An 18,524-nucleotide genomic window follows, 5' to 3' on the forward strand; every position below is an offset into this window, starting at 1 on the left:
AATGTAGTGATCCAAAGGGGCACATGCACCCGAATGTTTATAGCAGCAATGTCCACAATAGCCAAACTATGGAAAGAACCTAGATGTCCATCCACAGATGAATGGATCAAGAAGATGTGGTATATATACACAATGGAATACTATGCAGCCATCAAAAGAAATGAAATCTTGCCATTTGCGACAACATGGATGGAACTAGAGCGTATCATGCTTAGTGAAATAAGTCAAGCAGAGAAAGACAACTATCATATGATCTCCCTGATATGAGGAAGTGGTGATGCAACATGGAGGCTTAAGTGGGTAGGAGAAGAATAAATGAAACAAGATGGGATTGGGAGGGAGACAAACCATAAGTGACTCTTAATCTCACAAAACAAACTGAGGGTTGCTGGGGGGAGGGGGTTTGGGAGAAGGGGGTGGTATTATGGACATTGGGGAGGGTATGTGTTTTGGTGAGTGCTGTGAAGTGTGTAAACCTGGTGATTCCCAGACATGTACCCCTGGGGATAAAAATATACGTTTATAAAAAATAAAAAATTAAAAAAAAAAAGCAACTGGATTTATGATAAGAAAATGGAACTTCCAAAGTGAAAAATACAAATAGTTTTAAATATCCTAACATAAAAATTTTCCCTCTTGAGACTGACAAGGATTAGAGCCATAGCAAAAAAGTTACTTCCTAATACTGGAGTGCTCATGGATATGGGTATTTATTTATTTTAGTGGGGGAGGGGAAGAGGGTGAGGGAGAGAGAGAATCCCAAGCAGGCCCCATGTCCAGCACAGAGCCCAGCTCAGGGTTCAATCCCACAACCCTGAGAACATGACCCAAGCTGAAATCAAGGGTCAGACACCCAACATCCTGAGCCACCCAGGTGCCCCAGATATGGGCATTTTTATACTCAACTGGTATGAGTAACAGTATAACTGCTCTGGTACACAATGTGGAACTAAGGATTTTTATTTTATGGGGTAATCTGACAAGGAAACAAAGGGAAATATTTTATTCTATAGCCAGAAAAAAATAGTTATTTATTACTCTGTATTCAGTACTAATTATCTGAAGGCAGATTAATCTTTAGCCAAGAGGAAATGTCTGTCTCTCATCCTTCAAAGCCCTGTTCAATAGTTCTATCTTCACTCCAACATTTACTGCTTAAATCCTTGACCACCAAAGCTAACGAAGTTACCATCTGAAACAACCCCATCATTTTCTATCCCATTATCCATATATTTATCTCTGAGTTATTACAAACTGAAATAATTTTCTTATATATTAATTAAATTATTAGTTTGATTTTGTGCTTATTTGTTCCTACTATCATAATGCAAACTCTTCTATCAAATTTTACTGCTTAACTTAATTAGGATTTGTTTCTGCATTTTGAGACTAAAATATAACTGAGCTGGTTTTTATAGGCATTTGAAAATGTGTCATTTGATTTTAAATCAGTAATTATTGATCTCAAAAATCAACATATTCCTATTGTTAGAATAATATTGAATAGCTCACATAATCAAATATATAGATTTTAAAAACCAAGTTCTAGTGAAAACCAATAAAGTAGGACAATTTGACACTATTTACATGGAACAACCATGCATGATACAAAGGCAAGTCAACACTCCGCCATTACCTGGGGACCCACTGACAATGAACATTCGTCCACATAACTCTTAATGCTAAATTCAGCTGTCAGATTTTTTTTTAAGATTTTATTTATTTATTTGACAGATAGAGATCACAAATAGTCAGAGAGGCACACAGAGAGAGAGGAAGGGAAGCAGGCTCCCCGCCGAGCAGAGAGTCTGATGCAGGGCTCAATCCCAGAACCCTGAGATCAGGACCTGAGCTGAAGGCAGAGGCTTTAACCCACTGAGCCACCCAGGTGCTCCTCAGCTGTCAGATTTTTATCTCTGGTTCTGAACATATGCATGACTTCTTCAAGATTAAACATCCTGAGCAGAAACAACTGATTAGTTGTAATTAAGTCACATGTTATGTGCAGTTTGTCAGGGTATTTTAAAAAAAGGGCTTATTTGCTTTACTTTTGATTTATGATATTGTTGGATTGAAAATCTACCACCTTGTTATTTGTTTTCCTTTACCAATTTGGTTTTTTCTTTTTTCTGCCTTGTTTTGAATTGATTTTCTATTTTAATGTTAACCTTTTTAGCTTATCTGCTATATAGCTCTTTATTTTAGTTGTTGTTATTCTAGGGTATATTGTATATATCTTTACCTTATAGTCTATTTTATTGTAATATTATACCATTTCATGAAATGTGTAAGAATTTTACAGTAGTGTATTTCCACTCCTCTTCTGCCAACCCATGAACTATTATTTTCATAATCTTATTCTGTATATACCTATACATGCTTCACATTTTTAATGTTCAACCAACTGTTAAAGAGATTTGAATAACAAGAAAAATCTTAACCATGTGTCATCATTTATGGTGCTCTTTATTTCCAAGATCTATATTTCCATTAGGTATAATTTTCCTTCCCATTCAGAAAAAATATTGGCCATAATTTCTTCATATAGGTTTTTATGTACCCCACATTTATTTGGGGATTCTAATAATATGTGTTTTTTGTTAATTTGAGTTGTTTTAATGCTCAGTGTAGCTCTGTACTTTTATTAAATCTTTTTCCACTCTCTATTACATTTTGGATAGTACATTATCACTATGTATTCAAATTCATCCTTTATTTTCTTCTGCAATGTTTTCTGCCATTAATCACATCTGGTGTATTTTTCAGAATAATCTCAGAAATGATAGTTTTCACCTCTACAAGTTCAAATTTAAATCCTGTCATATCTCCTGTATCTTTATTTTTAGGCTTTTTTGAGATAAATTTTACATAGCTTAAAATTCATCTGTTTAAAAAGTTTGTAATTCAGTGTTTTTTAGTTTTATTCCATGTCTGTACAATTATTACCATAGTAAAGTACTATAATGGTCTTAATTATTTCCTTAAGATAAATATTTAGTCATAGAATTTCTGAAACAAAGGATATATAAAATTGCAAAGCTTTTGTATATATTGGCATCCACAAAGGCATTGACCTACACTCTTAATGGAATTAATTTTTTAAGCTTTTATTAATTTATTTATTTAACAGAGAGAGAGAGACAGATGCCACCTTCCATCCTTCAAGTTCAAATAGGCGTAATATTCAAAACACCTAAGGGATTATCAAGACTGTCATTTGAAAGTTATAAAACTGTGTCTTACTCTAAAATTTTACCTCATTTGTACAGCATATCTCTGATTAATAAGAATGGCTTTTTCTTCATTATTCTCTTCAGAGCTTTACTATGTACCTTTAGATAAGATTATAATAAGTTGAGGGTTTCTTATCACTTGTTTCCAATGTTTATTTTTATTTATTTATTTATTTTTTTAATAAACATATATTTTTATCCCCAGGGGTACAGGTCTGTGAATCACCAGGTTTACACACTTCACAGCACTCACCAAAGCACATACCCTCCCCAATGTCCATAATCCCACCCCCTTCTCCCAAACCCCCTCCCCCCAGCAACCCTCAGTTTGTTTTGTGAGATTAAGAGTCACTTACGGTTTGTCTCCCTCCCAATCCCATCTTGTTTCATTTATTCTTCTCCTACCCACTTAAGCCTCCATGTTGCATCACCACTTCCTCATATCAGGGAGATCATATGATAGTTGTCTTTCTCTGCTTGACTTATTTCGCTAAGCATGATTCGCTCTAGTTCCATCCATGTTGTCGCAAATGGCAAGATTTCATTTCTTTTGATGGCTGCATAGTATTCCATTGTGTATATATACCACATCTTCTTGATCCATTCATCTGTAGATGGACATCTAGGTTCTTTCCATAGTTTGGCTATTGTGGACATTGCTGCTATAAACATTCGGGTGCATGTGCCCCTTTGGATCACTACATTTGTATCTTTAGGGTAAATACCCAATAGTGCAATTGCTGGGTCATAGGGCAGTTCTATTTTCAACATTCTGAGGAACCTCCATGCTGTTTTCCAGAGTGGCTGCACCAGCTTGCATTCCCACCAACAGTGTAGGAGGGTTCCCCTTTCTCCACATCCTCGCCAGCATCTGTCATTTCCTGACTTGTTGATTTTAGCCATTCTGACTGGTGTGAGGTGATATCTCATTGTGGTTTTGATTTGTATTTCCCTGATGCCGAGTGATATGGAGCACTTTTTCATGTGTCTGTTGGCCATCTGGATGTCTTCTTTGCAGAAATGTCTGTTCATGTCCTCTGCCCATTTCTTGATTGGATTATTTGTTCTTTGGGTGTTGAGTTTGCTAAGTTCTTTATAGATTCTGGACACTAGTCCTTTATCTGATAGGTCGTTTGCAAATATCTTCTCCCATTCTGTCAGTTGTCTTTTGATTTTGTTAACTGTTTCCTTTGCTGTGCAAAAGCTTTTGATCTTGATGAAATCCCAATAGTTCATTTTTGCCCTTGCTTCCCTTGCCTTTTGCATTGTTCCTAGGAAGATGTTGCTGCGGCAGAGGTCGAAGAGGTTGCTGCCTGTGTTCTCCTCAAGGATTTTGATGGATTCCTTTTGCACATTGAGGTCCTTCATCCATTTTGAGTCTATTTTTGTGTGTGGTGTAAGGAAATGGTCCAATTTCATTTTTCTGCATGTGGCTGTCCAATTTTCCCAGCACCATTTATTGAAGAGGCTGTCTTTTTTCCATTGGACATTCTTTCCTGCTTTGTCGAAGAGGAGTTGACCATAGATTTGAGGGTCTATTTCTGGGCTCTCTATTCTGTTCCATTGATCTATGTGTCTGTTTTTGTGCCAGTACCATGCTGTCTTGATGATGACAGCTTTGTAATAGAGCTTGAAGTCCGGAATTGTGATGCCACCAACGTTGGCTTTCTTTTTCAATATCCCTTTGGCTATTCGAGGTCTTTTCTGGTTCCATATAAATTTTAACATTATTTGTTCCATTTCTTTGAAAAAGATGGATGGTACTTTGATAGGAATTGCATTAAATGTGTAGATTGCTTTAGGTAGCATAGACATTTTCACAATATTTATTCTTCCAATCCAGGAGCATGGAACATTTTTCCATTTCTTTGTGTCTTCCTCAATTTCTTTCATGAGTACTTTATAGTTTTCTGAGTATAGATTCTGTGTCTCTTTGGTTAGGTTTATTCCTAGGTATCTTATGGTTTTGGATGCAATTGTAAATGGGATTGACTCCTTAATATCTCTTTCTTCTGTCTTGCTGTTGGTATAGAGAAATGCAACTGATTTCTGTGCATTGATTTTATATCCTGACACTTTACTGAATTCCTGTACAAGTTCTAGCAGTTTTGGAGTGGAGTCTTTTGGGTTTTCCACATATAGTATCATATCATCTGCGAAGAGTGATAATTTGACTTCTTCTTTGCCGATTTGGATGCCTTTAATTTCCTTTTGTTGTCTGATTGCTGAGGCTAGGACCTCTAGTACTATGTTGAATAGCAGTGGTGATAATGGACATCCCTGCCGTGTTCCTGACCTTAGTGGAAAAGCTTTCAGTTTTTCTCCATTGAGAATGATATTTGCGGTGGGTTTTTCATAGATGGCTTTGATGATATTGAGGTATGTGCCCTCTATCCCTACACTTTGAAGAGTTTTGATCAGGAAGGGATGCTGTACTTTGTCAAATGCTTTTTCAGCATCTATTGAAAGTATCATATGGTTCTTGTTCTTTCTTTTATTGATGTGTTGTATCACATTGACTGATTTGCAGATGTTGAACCAACCTTGCAGCCCTGGAATAAATCCCACTTGGTCGTGGTGAATAATCTTTCTAATGTACTGTTGAATCCTATTGGCTAGTATTTTGTTGAGTATTTTCGCATCTGTGTTCATCAAGGATATCGGTCTAGTGTTTCCAATGTTTAAATGAGCAGCTATTCCAAATGCACTATCAGTGTTTCTTACTATTGTCCTTGGATCCACTGACCATTATCTAGATCAAGGACACCAAATCTTTGTATGCTAATTACTATTTAACATTTTTTTTGAGAATGAGAAGAAATATATAAAATATCCTTATAAAATCTTTCCTTATTTATGATACTCTCCTGTTGAATATGTCCATTTATGAAGACTTCATTTAGAAAAGTATTTAAAACAAATTAATTTTGAATAAAAGATAATTCTAATAGCTTTTTAAAAATTTGTTCTTTCAAAAAATCTAAGTAATTTCAACTTCTTACATTTTTTATCGGCTATTATCTTTGCCTCAGACCCTGTTACACCAGATCTTTCAAATAGTTAGTTGACTTCTTCTCATTATCCAGGACTCAGTTCAATTATCACTTCTTCAGGATATCTTTTCCCTCCTTGAAAAACTAGCCTAAAAGAGTCATGAATTATCCTGTGTTATTTTCTTTTCATATGACTTAAAAATATCCTTAATTCCACTGTACTTTTGTGTTGGCATGCTTATGCTTATTATCTGCTTCCCATAATAGAATGCAAAATGCTTTGAGGATGAGTACTCTTGTGAATTACTACATCCCCAGCACCTAATATGATTCCCGGGACAGTAAGCACTTAAAATGTTTATGGATATGAGTGCTGAAGTAGTATACTTGTATATAATTTTTTTTGCATTTTTATTGGCTTTTATATCTCTGTGCAAAAATAAGGAAGATAGGTCTTGCTTTGTACAGTGGAGAGACACATGTAAATTAATACTAATAACATGAAAAAATAAGGAATTTTAGAGGTGGTATTTAATTGTTACGGGGACATAGATAGGGTGGTCAAATGTTCTGCTTCAGAGTCAGACGCTACACTAGGTTACTTTGTACTGAGGCTTACAGGAGAAAAGGAAGTAAAGATTGTTCAGGGGGCACTGAAACAAGCATTACAGGGAGAGGCAATAGGAGGAGCAGAAACAAAATGATGAAATCCTATTAATATTTTGCATTGCTTCTGGCAAACATTTTACCTTAGGGCTATGGGGTGGATTCAATATTGAAAGATATTTCAATAATGACAGTGGTAATATCACTATTTATAGTGCCTGTATTAAGTTCCTTTCATGTATTATCTCCATTAGTACAACCTAGAATTACTGATATTTTTTCCTCTTACAAAGAAAAGTAAATAGTTTCCAATCTAGTTTTATACCCCAAAGTTATTATGACACTGATTTTTCTTTTGCCTAAACTATTGCCTTTTATTTTTTTATTATGTTATGTTAGTCACCATACAGTATGGAATTTTTTACCTTGACCATTCCTTCATACTTTCTATTACGATGACAAAAATAAAGGGAAAAAATGTGCCTCTGTAGATTTAGAGTTTCAACTAGCTTACAGCTTTTCAGGGACTAATTTCCCTCATTTTACGAATTTTATGTAACATATATCAACACAAAATTAATCAAGAAAATTAACTTCTCTATGAATTTCTGCATGATATTGTAATTTTAGGAAAACACAAGCTGGAGATCTATGAGTCAGTCAAAAGTGATAATAAATATAAATCCTAGAGTCTTAGAAGAGATGTCTATGTATCCCTTCGGTTCTATGTTAAGATACCCTGACACATGGTCAAACAGAATAGGAAGTGGCATAAAAGTAAAGAAAAAAAATTCTGGCTCCTGTGGTCTATATTTTTCATCCTTCTCTGAAAACATTAAACCATTTTTACATTTTTAAATGTCTTGTTAATTTTTCCCAAGTGACCTTATATTCTGATTAACATAAAATTATTTGAATAAAGCTACATTTTGTAATTCCATAAAATGTACCTTTATTGGAGATAAAGATTATTGGAGTAAGTAAACAAGAGCAACAAAGATATGATTTACTGTATAAAACTCATATATATCCATTCATTGAAAGAGAGATGGAATCTGGAGTCAGAATAGCCGAATTTGAATTATATATTTGAGACCAATCCATCTATGCTTTGGTAAGTTATTTAACATTTTTGAGACTAATTTTTTTTCACTCTTTAATTTGCACAGTAGTAATGATACTTATTCCACTATTAGAGTGAATATAAAATATAATGTATAAGAAAGTATTTTATAAACTATAAATTTCCATTCTGTTATTATTAAAGTAGTTGCACATGTGAAATTTTTTTTACCTAAGATTACTTTCTTGCATCTGCCAACCAACCCCAGCCAATGCCAAATTTAAAAAATAGTCCTTTAATATTAGATCTTCTTTAAGGGACAAAAATATACATCTCCCCTGGTGCCCACAAATAGGTCAGATATTGGACAACTCATTAATTTCAAACTACATCCATTTCTTCAGAGAAAATAAATAATCCAAAGTTGTTTCTAAAACTATAAGGCAAAATCCATTATAGTGGAAGATTAATAATCTCTCATGTTAAGTCGTAATCATAAGTCATTCCTGTTAAAACCGGACCTTAAAATTCAAAGGTAAATTAATCAGGTGTCAAATCATGGCTACACTAGTATTTTTAAATAACTCTTTAGTGCCAGTGGTTTAAAATTACCATTCAATGGCACATGCTCTTATTCAAAACTAGTTTACTTTATCAATCTCTACTAATTCAGTATCATTTTAGGAAAGCATTTAATCAAGCATTATTTTAAAGAGCTTTTATAAGGGTTTTTAAATCTTCAGAAATCATGTAAAAATCTATACCAAGTTTCCTCTTTTACATCTAGAAATAATAGTTTTAAAACTCTTCACCCATAATCTAAATTACAGAAGACAATTCTTGATGACTCAAGAGTTATTTGTCACATAATTTGATGGAGAGTAAAACCAGGTATTCAAACAAATTAATGGAAATACAACAAAAAATACTGCTAATATCGTGACTTGTTCTTGGAAACTGAGTTATTTTCAAGCAGAGGTTCAGCTCCTCTCTTCTTCCCCATACTCTAAAGCAATTTGTGGCACACTGGTTTTTTTTGTTTGTTTGTTTGTTTTTGTTTTGTCCTTAATAAATATTAGCTTAATAAAGAAAAATAAAGGTCTTTGGACTTTCACTTTTAAAGAAGAGTAGAGCTGTACTGGGTTTATAAGTAAAGTAATGCTAATCAGGATGAATTTTTTTTTTTTTTTCAAGATGCATTTTGAGAGAAGAAAGCATAATGGGAGAATGTTATAAAGGGTACTGAAGCAAATTTTCCTTCTTTCTAGTAGCTTGGCAAAGTGAAATAGGCCAGAGACAAACAGACCAAATTCATTTCTCTACTCAGCATTCTCTGCCTCTGTTCTGCTCAGTAAGTGGCTCCTTCTTAATTAAGAAGTTTCCTTAGTTCTGCAAACCTTTAGGAAAGCCCATCAGGAATTAGGGGGAAGAGTCATTTAGAACAACAAAGCTTATACATACAACTGCAGGTACAGCTGCTATTAGTGTGTTTAATAATAAATACTGAGGACCATGGAAGCCTGATCAAACTAAGAGAACAGGTACATTTAGGTGGACAGTCTTAAGAGAGGAAGTCTGTATAACATAGTCAGTGATCTCTGCAGGCAAGCTAATCATAAGGGTTTTAGGATTTCTCAGTATAGGCTACCGAAAAAAAAAAAAAATCAGAATGCACAGTCAGCTGCATTTTTGATAAGCAAAACCTATGTGTAGAGATAAGAGTTCTTGGATTTGGTCACTCTTATTTTCTGGTAGATGAGATTTCACTGTGGGGTTTTTTGTTATGGGTTTGTTTGTTTGTTTGTTTGTTTCCCCCTCTTCCAGGGCATTGTGTTGGAAGTTGCTCCAAATAGGTAAGTCTGATTTATAGACTTTCCATTAATGATGTCCATCATAGTAGGATGATGAATCTGCTACCCAGATTCTTTTCCCTTTATTCTGTTTCTCAACCATATTTTACAAATATTTCTCAGTGAATTCCAAATGTAGCAGAAAAATTATCAAATAAAAGCATTTTATTCTGCAATTGTGAAGGTTAGTTAAATGTTAAGAGATGCAAAAGCTAGGAAAAAGTAAAGTATGAATGGAAACATATTCTTATTTTAACTTTGGTAGTTTGTTTTTCTCTGAGGGTAAAATGATGGGAATGGCTAATAGATGCATCATTTGGTTCATGATAAAGTTCTCAGGAGTGAAGTCCATAGACATATAATAGAGATGACATAAGGTTCCTCAGATTGAGACTTTGCATTTATATCATATCATTTTATCATATGTTTTAATTACACAATCATACATTTTATAACATGTATTTTATTAAAATACATATATAGTATGAGATTTATAAAAGAAAAGTTCTTCTCATTCCAAAAAGTCTGACCTCATTCCTAAATGGCAACTAATATTAATGATACAATGTGTTTTCTTTTTGATGTCAAAATCTATACAGTAAGTTCATTCATTTTGCTAACTGAAAACATGAGTTACTGAATCAATTCCTATTTGAAAACATTTGGGTTATATCATTTTTATGAGTAAATAATGCTGCAATTAACACATAAGATTTAGATTTTGAAGTGTCCTCAAGAGAACATTTGAGCTAAAGCTCTATCTTTGGGCTAGTAGATACTATCATGAGGAATGAAGATCCAAAGTACTAAGAGATTTTCTTGATATAGTTGTGGCTGGTGTCAATATGGTTAAGACACAATGACAAACTCTAGTTTCTACTAATACAACTGCTTCTAAAAGGTAGAATAATTTTAAATTAAAATAATGCATGTGCATTTTTTAAATTTTTAAATAGTACAGCTCCCTAACTCCCAAACCCAATTTACTTTTAATTTCACAGGTTATAAACTCTAAACAACTAGCAGCAAGTGGCAGGCATTCTGCCAAAATTACAAAACAAGAAAATCTTATCTTTCAGCTCTCATTTTCTCTCTCTTTCCCCCATATATTATAAGGACTTTATTATCAATCTTAGTTGTTAATAAAAACGTGACCCTAGATTATAGTTCATATTATTCTCTAGGAGAACACTTTGGCTTCAGAAATACCATTTTATGAGAAACTTGGCCCATATATAAAAGAAGTTAGAGTGGTCATATTTGATTCAAGATATGTTTGCATTTCTTGCATTTTATGTAAACATAGCTGGTGCTTTGATAATATTATATTTTTTGTTCTGAAAAATACTGAAAGAGCTACACAATTTCCACTGGAGGACAATCACAACTGCTAAAGAGGAACAGACTCCAAATAGGAAACCAAAATTCTCTATGTAGAGTTGGTTTACTGTTTATTACTGAGTAGTAGAGTATTTCACGATCCCCTATTTTGGGGTTTTTGTTGTAGTTGTTGGTGGTGGTCTCTAACACACATTTATGTAAACTTACTTGAATTTGTTCTGGCACCAAAAATGAGTATAAACAGTAAGTGTATTAAATTAGATTGAATTCTCAACCTGCAGTACAATGTGTCCTCATTTAATTAATGCATAGATTATCTAATTTCAGTAACTTTGAGGGAAACATCATAATCCCATTTCTAAAGATATGAATATGTATATTTTTCAAAAGAAATATAAAAATGATCTTTTGAAATCAAATGGGCATTTGATTCCTTACTCCATGAATTCTGATGAAATTAGTAGAAATGTGCATAGTTTTAGAAAATTTCCAGGCCATTTTCTCTTGACTGTCTGTTTTTCTTGGTTCTGCTATTTGTATTCTCTGGAAACATTTTTTTCCACGATCCCGGAAAAATTAAAAAAAAAAAAAGCTTTTACTTTGCCTGAGAAGGACTAGGTAAATTTAGGGCCAATAAATTTTAAAAAGTAGTGTTTTGCTTTGTTGTCTTACTTATATATTTGTATATTGTTAATATGTTAACTTGATAACATATTTGTATATTGGAACAATTGTACTCTTGCCACTAGAGTTGTGAAGACAGAAGATTGAGCATTGATGTGAAGTTGGAGAAAATGGACTGCAGAGCCATTAATTACTGTTGGTTCCAGGGTCTGGAGTTGTCTGTTGTGTAACCATTAGGAATTCATGGTAGCTCAGGAGTTCATGAGGGACTGCGTTAAGTTTGCAATCAAATCTCCTAACATTGTCAAGTGGTTCCTTGTCCAAACTTGTTTGATTGATTGATTTAAAAAGAGTTCATTTGTTTATTCATGAGAGACAGAGGGGCAGAGGGAGAAGCAGGCTCCCCAAAGAACAGGAAGCCCAATATGAGATTCAATCCCAGTGCCCTGGGATCATGACCTGAACCCAAGGCAGACGCTCAACCATCTGAGCCACTGAGGTGCCCCAAACTTGATTTATAAGGTTATTCTTTCCTGTGGAACATCAAGAAAAGGTAGGACTCGGGGTCCTGTACTTTCAGGAAAATTGGGTTTAAATAAACATGTATAACTTGATTTAAATAAAAACTTGAAACATGACACTAAAAATAAAATTGCCAAATATAAAGGAAGTTTTGTATGATGATTCATATCAAACTTTTGAAAGATATAACTTATTTAAAAATTAAATTTGATTTTTTTAGAATAAAAGATAAAGAGGTGCAAGCAAGAAAGAATCACATAAACAACCCCAAGTTATGATTCTTTGATTTCAAAAAGAGCATTTTAGTATGGTATGAAGAGTATTTTTTTTCTGTGTTTCAGCTTCTAAAAGTGTGGTCTCTTATCACAGATACTGGAAAACATAATGGTGAATATTACTGCAGGTCCTTTCATTATTTTTATTTTTCTCGATCCTGGGCCCAGAATTATTCCTCAATTTCAAATTTTGAAAAAATAAACTGCCTGAGTTAAAAATCTTAATGACTTCAATTTGACACTTGAGGGTATGTGTGGGTATATAGAAATTTGAATACGAAGCTGTGGGGTTCACTCAGCCTTTAGGCCCACTCATGTAGCTGAAAAAAAAAGTTCAAATTTTTCTTAGGGATTCTTACAAGCCTCTAAAAATGTAGGAGAAAAATTTTTGAAAATGAGAGGCTATATCTTCTAAAGTGCATCTTTTATCATTACAGAACTGGAGAATACAAACATATCAATGAGAAAAACACCATCTCTCCTAGTTGATAATTCTTTTTTTATTTAAATATTTTATTTATTTATCTGATAGACAGAGATCACGAGTAGGTAGAGAGGTAGGCAGAGAAAGAGGGGGAAAACAGGCTCCCTGCTGAGCAGAGAGCCTGAGGCAGGGCTCCATCCCAGGACCCTGAGATCATGACCTGAGCCAAAGGCAGAAGCTTTAACTGACTGAGCCACCCAGGCGCCCTACTAGTTGATAATTCTAAGAGTTACCAAGTTCTGGAAAGTGCTAGCACTTAATTTTATAAACAATGGAGAATAACTAATGATTTGAGAAGGATAACACCAAATGCATTTATGGCTGCATAATACTCCAACATATATATGTATATATTCATGATAAAAATAGATAAGGAAGATATAGGGTATGTGTGTGTGTGTGTGTGTGTGTGTGTGTATGTGTGTGTATATATGTATGTATGTGTATATATATATTTTTATATATATTTATATAAATAAATATATATTTGTCTACCGATAAGCATTTATGTTGCTTCCATATCTTGGCTTTTATAAACAATGCTGCAATAAATAATGGGGATGCATATAGCTTTCAAATTAGTGAATGATATTGTTATAGTGACATATTGGGACAAATAGGAGCTATAATACTTCTGGTGAATACAGCATAATATACAAAATTACTAAGTCACTATGTTGGACACCTAAAACAAACATAACATTGAATGTCAACTACAGTCAAATAAAAAAAAGTCAAACACATCAAATGCCCAAAAATAGAAGACTGGTTAAACTGTGATTTTGAATGATATCACAGAAGTTTATTCAATTACATGGGTAAAATTTTACAATATATTAGGTAAAAAATTATATCATGAAATAGTATATGCAGTATTATATTTTATAAAAAGTATATATTTATCTCTGGATAATATAATGATACATGATTTTTATTTTCTTCTTTGTACCTTTGACAAATTACCAGTAAACATGTGTTAGTCAGATATAAGCAAATAACAAATGCTTAAAAAAACTAAACGAATTTATCTGGTAATACATGTACTAAACTACAACATAAAAAAGACCAAAAATGTAGGGAAGAGGTGAGATTTATCATCATTTTCAGATAATAGTATCATATACAAAAGAATAAAGGGAAATACAACAGAGTTACAAAACGAGGAATTGGCATATGAGATGATAAAATTAGAAAATCAATAGCATCCTTATACACCAGGGGAAAAAAAGAATATAATGAAAACACACTGAACTGTAGAAGACAAGAGTCAAATAAATGCATTAGAATAATCTTAATAAAATGTGCTATATTTAGATCCATTTTTAAGAAAATTTAAGTAGAGAAGATGAGAATGTGGAGTTTCACACTATATTCCAAGATAGAAGACCTAAAAACTATTAATTTTTTTCTAAAATGAAACTATTGGTTTAACACACATCTACCAATATTGAATGGAGTATATTTTGGAACACAAATTTATTCTGAAGTTCACATAGAAAATACTGTATTTCATTGATTTTACAGTGCACAATTTTTTACATGATAACAATTCTTTTTTTTTTTTTATAAACATTTGGAATTTTATTTAAAAAAAAAAAAAACAAAAAAAAAAACATCACAACCATGAACATTGTTACAGTTAGAGGCCCTCTTGGTTCTCCACAATGATACTGAGCATGCTCACAAGGGGTTCCCATTATTTAGTCTTAGTTAAACAACCATCTTTAAAAGAAGGAAAAAAAAAAAAAACTCGGCACACTACCATTTAACTTGTTTTAATGTTTCTTCACAAATGGTGAAAAATACTAAAGTACAGACAAGGAATAATCATAATGTTGTGGCCAACATTATAAATATGGAATTATAAATTTAAAACATTTTCTGGTTTAAAAAATAAATCTGGTAGTCAATGCAGCTCTGCGGGGTCTCTGCGTCTAGTAGGGCCGGTCTCTGCGTTCCTGACGGTGCTCGCCTTTATCCATTTTTCCAGGTCCTCCGCGCCCGCCTCTTCTTCCTCCCATCTGTTCCATCAAAGGTCCAGGGGGTCCGCCGGGGCCACCCCGTCTTCCTCCACCAAAACCGCCTCGGTCCATGCCCCGGCCACCATGGAAGCCCCCTCTGTCTCCACCACGGCCACCTCTGAACATCCCACCGGGACCACCACGGTCCATGAGGCCGCCTCTTCCGCCCCGCATTCCACCAGGGCCACCTCTGCCACGGTCACCGCCAGGAGGTGGAAAGGGTGGTGGAAGGAAGCCTTCAGGCTTCGGGGCCTTACACTGGTTGCATTCTGTTCTCCAGGCAAAGTTCTGGTTTCCATAACCCGGATTGGGGCACTGCCAGTCTCCAGCTCGGTGCTGGACATTTCCTCCTCCTGATGGGTTCCCTCGGGAACCCCGGGGCCCTCTTGGGGGAAAGCCACCTCTGTCTCCTCCACGGCCTCCCATGCGACCCATGGGGCCCCCAGGACCTCCTGGGCCCCCTGGACCTGCACGGAGGGGCGGCGGCATCCCTCTGCCCTCACGGGGCGGCATGCCACCCCGCAGGCTGTTCATTGGAGGCTTCTTCCGAGCAAGAGACACCTTAAGTTTGCTCCCTTGAAAATCTTTCCCATCAAACCACTCCACAGCGGCCTTGGCAGTTGGTGGGTCTTCATAGGACACTGTAGCGTCACCTTTGGGCTTTCCTGTTTCCTTGTCCAAGTAGATATGAATCATGGGTTGTCCGGTTCTCTTGTTCATCTTAACAACTCCACACTGCTTAAAAAAGTCAGCCAGATCATCTAAAGTCACATTGTCATTTAAGCCTTGCACATAAATTGCACTGTTGTCAGAATCTTCATCTGGATCTACAGGTGGGCCTAGATCAAGATCTGGTCCTTCATCCATGGGTCCACCAGGCTTATTGAAGCCACCTCGCTCTCCAGCGCTGCCCATTCCACCGCGTCCTCCTCCCCGCCCACCTCTGCTCATGCCTCCACGATCAAATCCCCCTCTTCCCCTGCCCCGGTTATCAGGGCCACTCATGCTCCGGTTTTCTCCTGGTCCGGAAAATCCTCCAGACTCCTGCCCATAAACACCCATGCTACTGGGGTGGTCCTGTCGGAATGAACTCTGCTGCCCGTAGCTGCTGCTCTGTTGGCTATATTGACTTGGAGCCTGGCTGTAGGATCCAGTTTGGGGGGGATAACTAGTGGGCGGCTGCTGCCCATAGCTGCTTTGTTGACCATAGCTACTCTGCTGTCCATAGCTGCTCGGCTGCCCATAGGTGTTCTGCTGAGAGTAACTGCTCTGATCATAACTAGTCGGCTGTGTAGAGGAGTAGCTGGTAGGAGGATAAGATGGTGGTGCCGTGACTGGCTGCATGGGGTAGCTCCCAGGTACCTGGGGATAACTGTAGTTACTCTGTCCATATCCTAGGCTGGGCTGGTTGTAACCCCCTGTGCTAGATTGAGGTTGACTAGTCTCAGCGGGTTTGTTACCATCCTGCGGTCTTGCAGGTGCGGTGGCTGCCGGCTGCTGCCCATAGGCTGGGTAAGCAGGTTGAGTGCCATAAGCAGACTGAGCTGCATAGGAGGCCTGGGTGGTAGTGACCGTAGCAGTGGTGGTATCGTAAGCACCAGTGCCATAACCCTGGACAGGCTGGCTGTATGCCTGGGGGGCAGTTGGAGTAGTATAACCAGCAGGAGGCTGTCCATAAGAAGTTGCATAGGCGGTCTGCCCATAGGTAGCAGTGGTCTGAGCTTGGGTATAGCTGACATCAGTGGGCTGTCCATAGGTTCCATAACTTTGCTGCCCATATGCCTGGGTGGTCTGTGCATATCCTTGAGTGGGTTGGGCGGTGTATGCACTGTAGCCCTGCTGGGCTGCAGCTTGGCTGTATGTACTGTAATCCATGGACGCCATTTTCTCTCCTTCCTTCCATGATAACAATTCTAAAACTGGAGTGTGTTTTACAATTAAAGGGATGTCCTGGTTTAGTTGAGAGGATTTTTTCCTGAGTTTTATATAATATAAAGGATTGTATTATAAATTACAGTATTTCATATGTGATAAGGTACACAAATATATAAAAAAGTGAATTAGAAAATATTTTTCAGAATGGAAAAAAATTATTGGACAAGAATAGTAAGATCACTATATAAATTGTGAAGCAGAGGGGGCACCTGGGTGGCTCAGTGTGTTAAAGCCTCTGCCTTCAGCTCAGGTCATGATCCTGGGGTCTTGGGATCGAGCCCGGTGTCGGACTCTCTGCTCAGCAGGGAGCCTGCTTCCCTTCCTCTCTCTCTGCCTGTGTCTCTGCCTACTTGTGATCTTTCTCTTTGTGTCAAATAAATAAATAAACTTTTTAAAAAAAATTGTGAAGCAGAAAGATTAAAAGAAGTGTCTACAGTGTGCTAGATAGAACACAAAAACAGAACTAAAACTTACATGAGGATTTTAAGCCTAATTTAAAAAGCATTATAACCCAACTGGAAAAGTTATTCCATAAAATGTGTTGGTGTAAGTAGTTAATAGCTTCCAAATAAAACTTCAAGTCTCACATCTCAACTTTAACTAAAATGTACTGTAGATGAGGGATGCCTATGTGGCACAGTCTGCCTTCTGCTCAGGTCATGATTTGAGAGTCCAGGGATCAAGACCTGCATCTGGCTCCCTGTTCAGTTGGGAATTTTCTTCTCCCTCTTCCCCTCTGCCCCTCCCCTATCCTGTTCTTGCTCTCTCTCTTTCTATCAATAAAATCTTTAAAAATATATATTGTAGATGATACAGTTAAAATATCTTTATATAAGGCATATCAAATATAAAAATGGAAATAGGAATAGTTGAATCTTCAATAATTCACTAACTTAAAGATTACAGAAGAAATCACACTCGAAAAGTATGATACCTTTGTTTATTCATGATGTTTTAATGTGCTTGATTTATTCTTTTCTATTTTGAAACTTTTATATATACACAAAACTAAAAAAAAATGTACAGTTTACACAGTAATAATGAGGAAACTGTGTAATTTGTAATAGTTTAATAAACAGCATAATGCCAGAACCTCATAACCCCTTGGATGCCTTTTCAAATCTCACAGTCTCCTTAGAGAAAAGACCCCTAACTTTGTAATAATCATTTCCTTGCATTCTTGATGTTTTACATATATAGTTAACCCTCACTATTCATAGCTTCCAAATTTGCAAAAACATAAAATTTATATTATTTGTGATCCCCAAATCAAGTATCACAGAACTTTGGTGGCTGATTAGAGCCAAATGGAGGCTGGTGAAAAATACATTCCCAGGTGAGGTAGAACAAGATGATATTCCATTTTGGATTTCAGTTCTCATACTGTAAATGTGCCCCTTTTACTACCTATTTAGTGTCAATTTTTCTCATGTTTGTGTTTTTTAGTAGTAATTTCACTTTTTAAAATGACCCCTAAGAATAGTACTGAAGTGCCATTCAGTGTTTCTAAGCATAGAAGATGGTGAAATATCTTATGGAGTAAATATGTGCATTAGATAAGTTATTTTCTACATGAG

General features: G+C 35.8%; 1 pseudogene across 1 annotated transcript; it reads right to left on the reverse strand.

Moving 5' to 3' along the window:
* Positions 1-14,543: 14,543 nt before the first annotated feature.
* On the reverse strand, positions 14,544-16,908 carry LOC309847023 (RNA-binding protein EWS pseudogene; annotated as a pseudogene). Its single transcript has one exon. The product of its transcript is annotated as an RNA-binding protein EWS pseudogene (transcript).
* Between the last annotated feature and the right edge of the window lie 1,616 nt (positions 16,909-18,524).

This window comes from Mustela nivalis, assembly GCF_964662115.1.
Source record: "Mustela nivalis genome assembly, chromosome: 13".
Lineage (NCBI taxonomy): Eukaryota > Metazoa > Chordata > Mammalia > Carnivora > Mustelidae > Mustela > Mustela nivalis.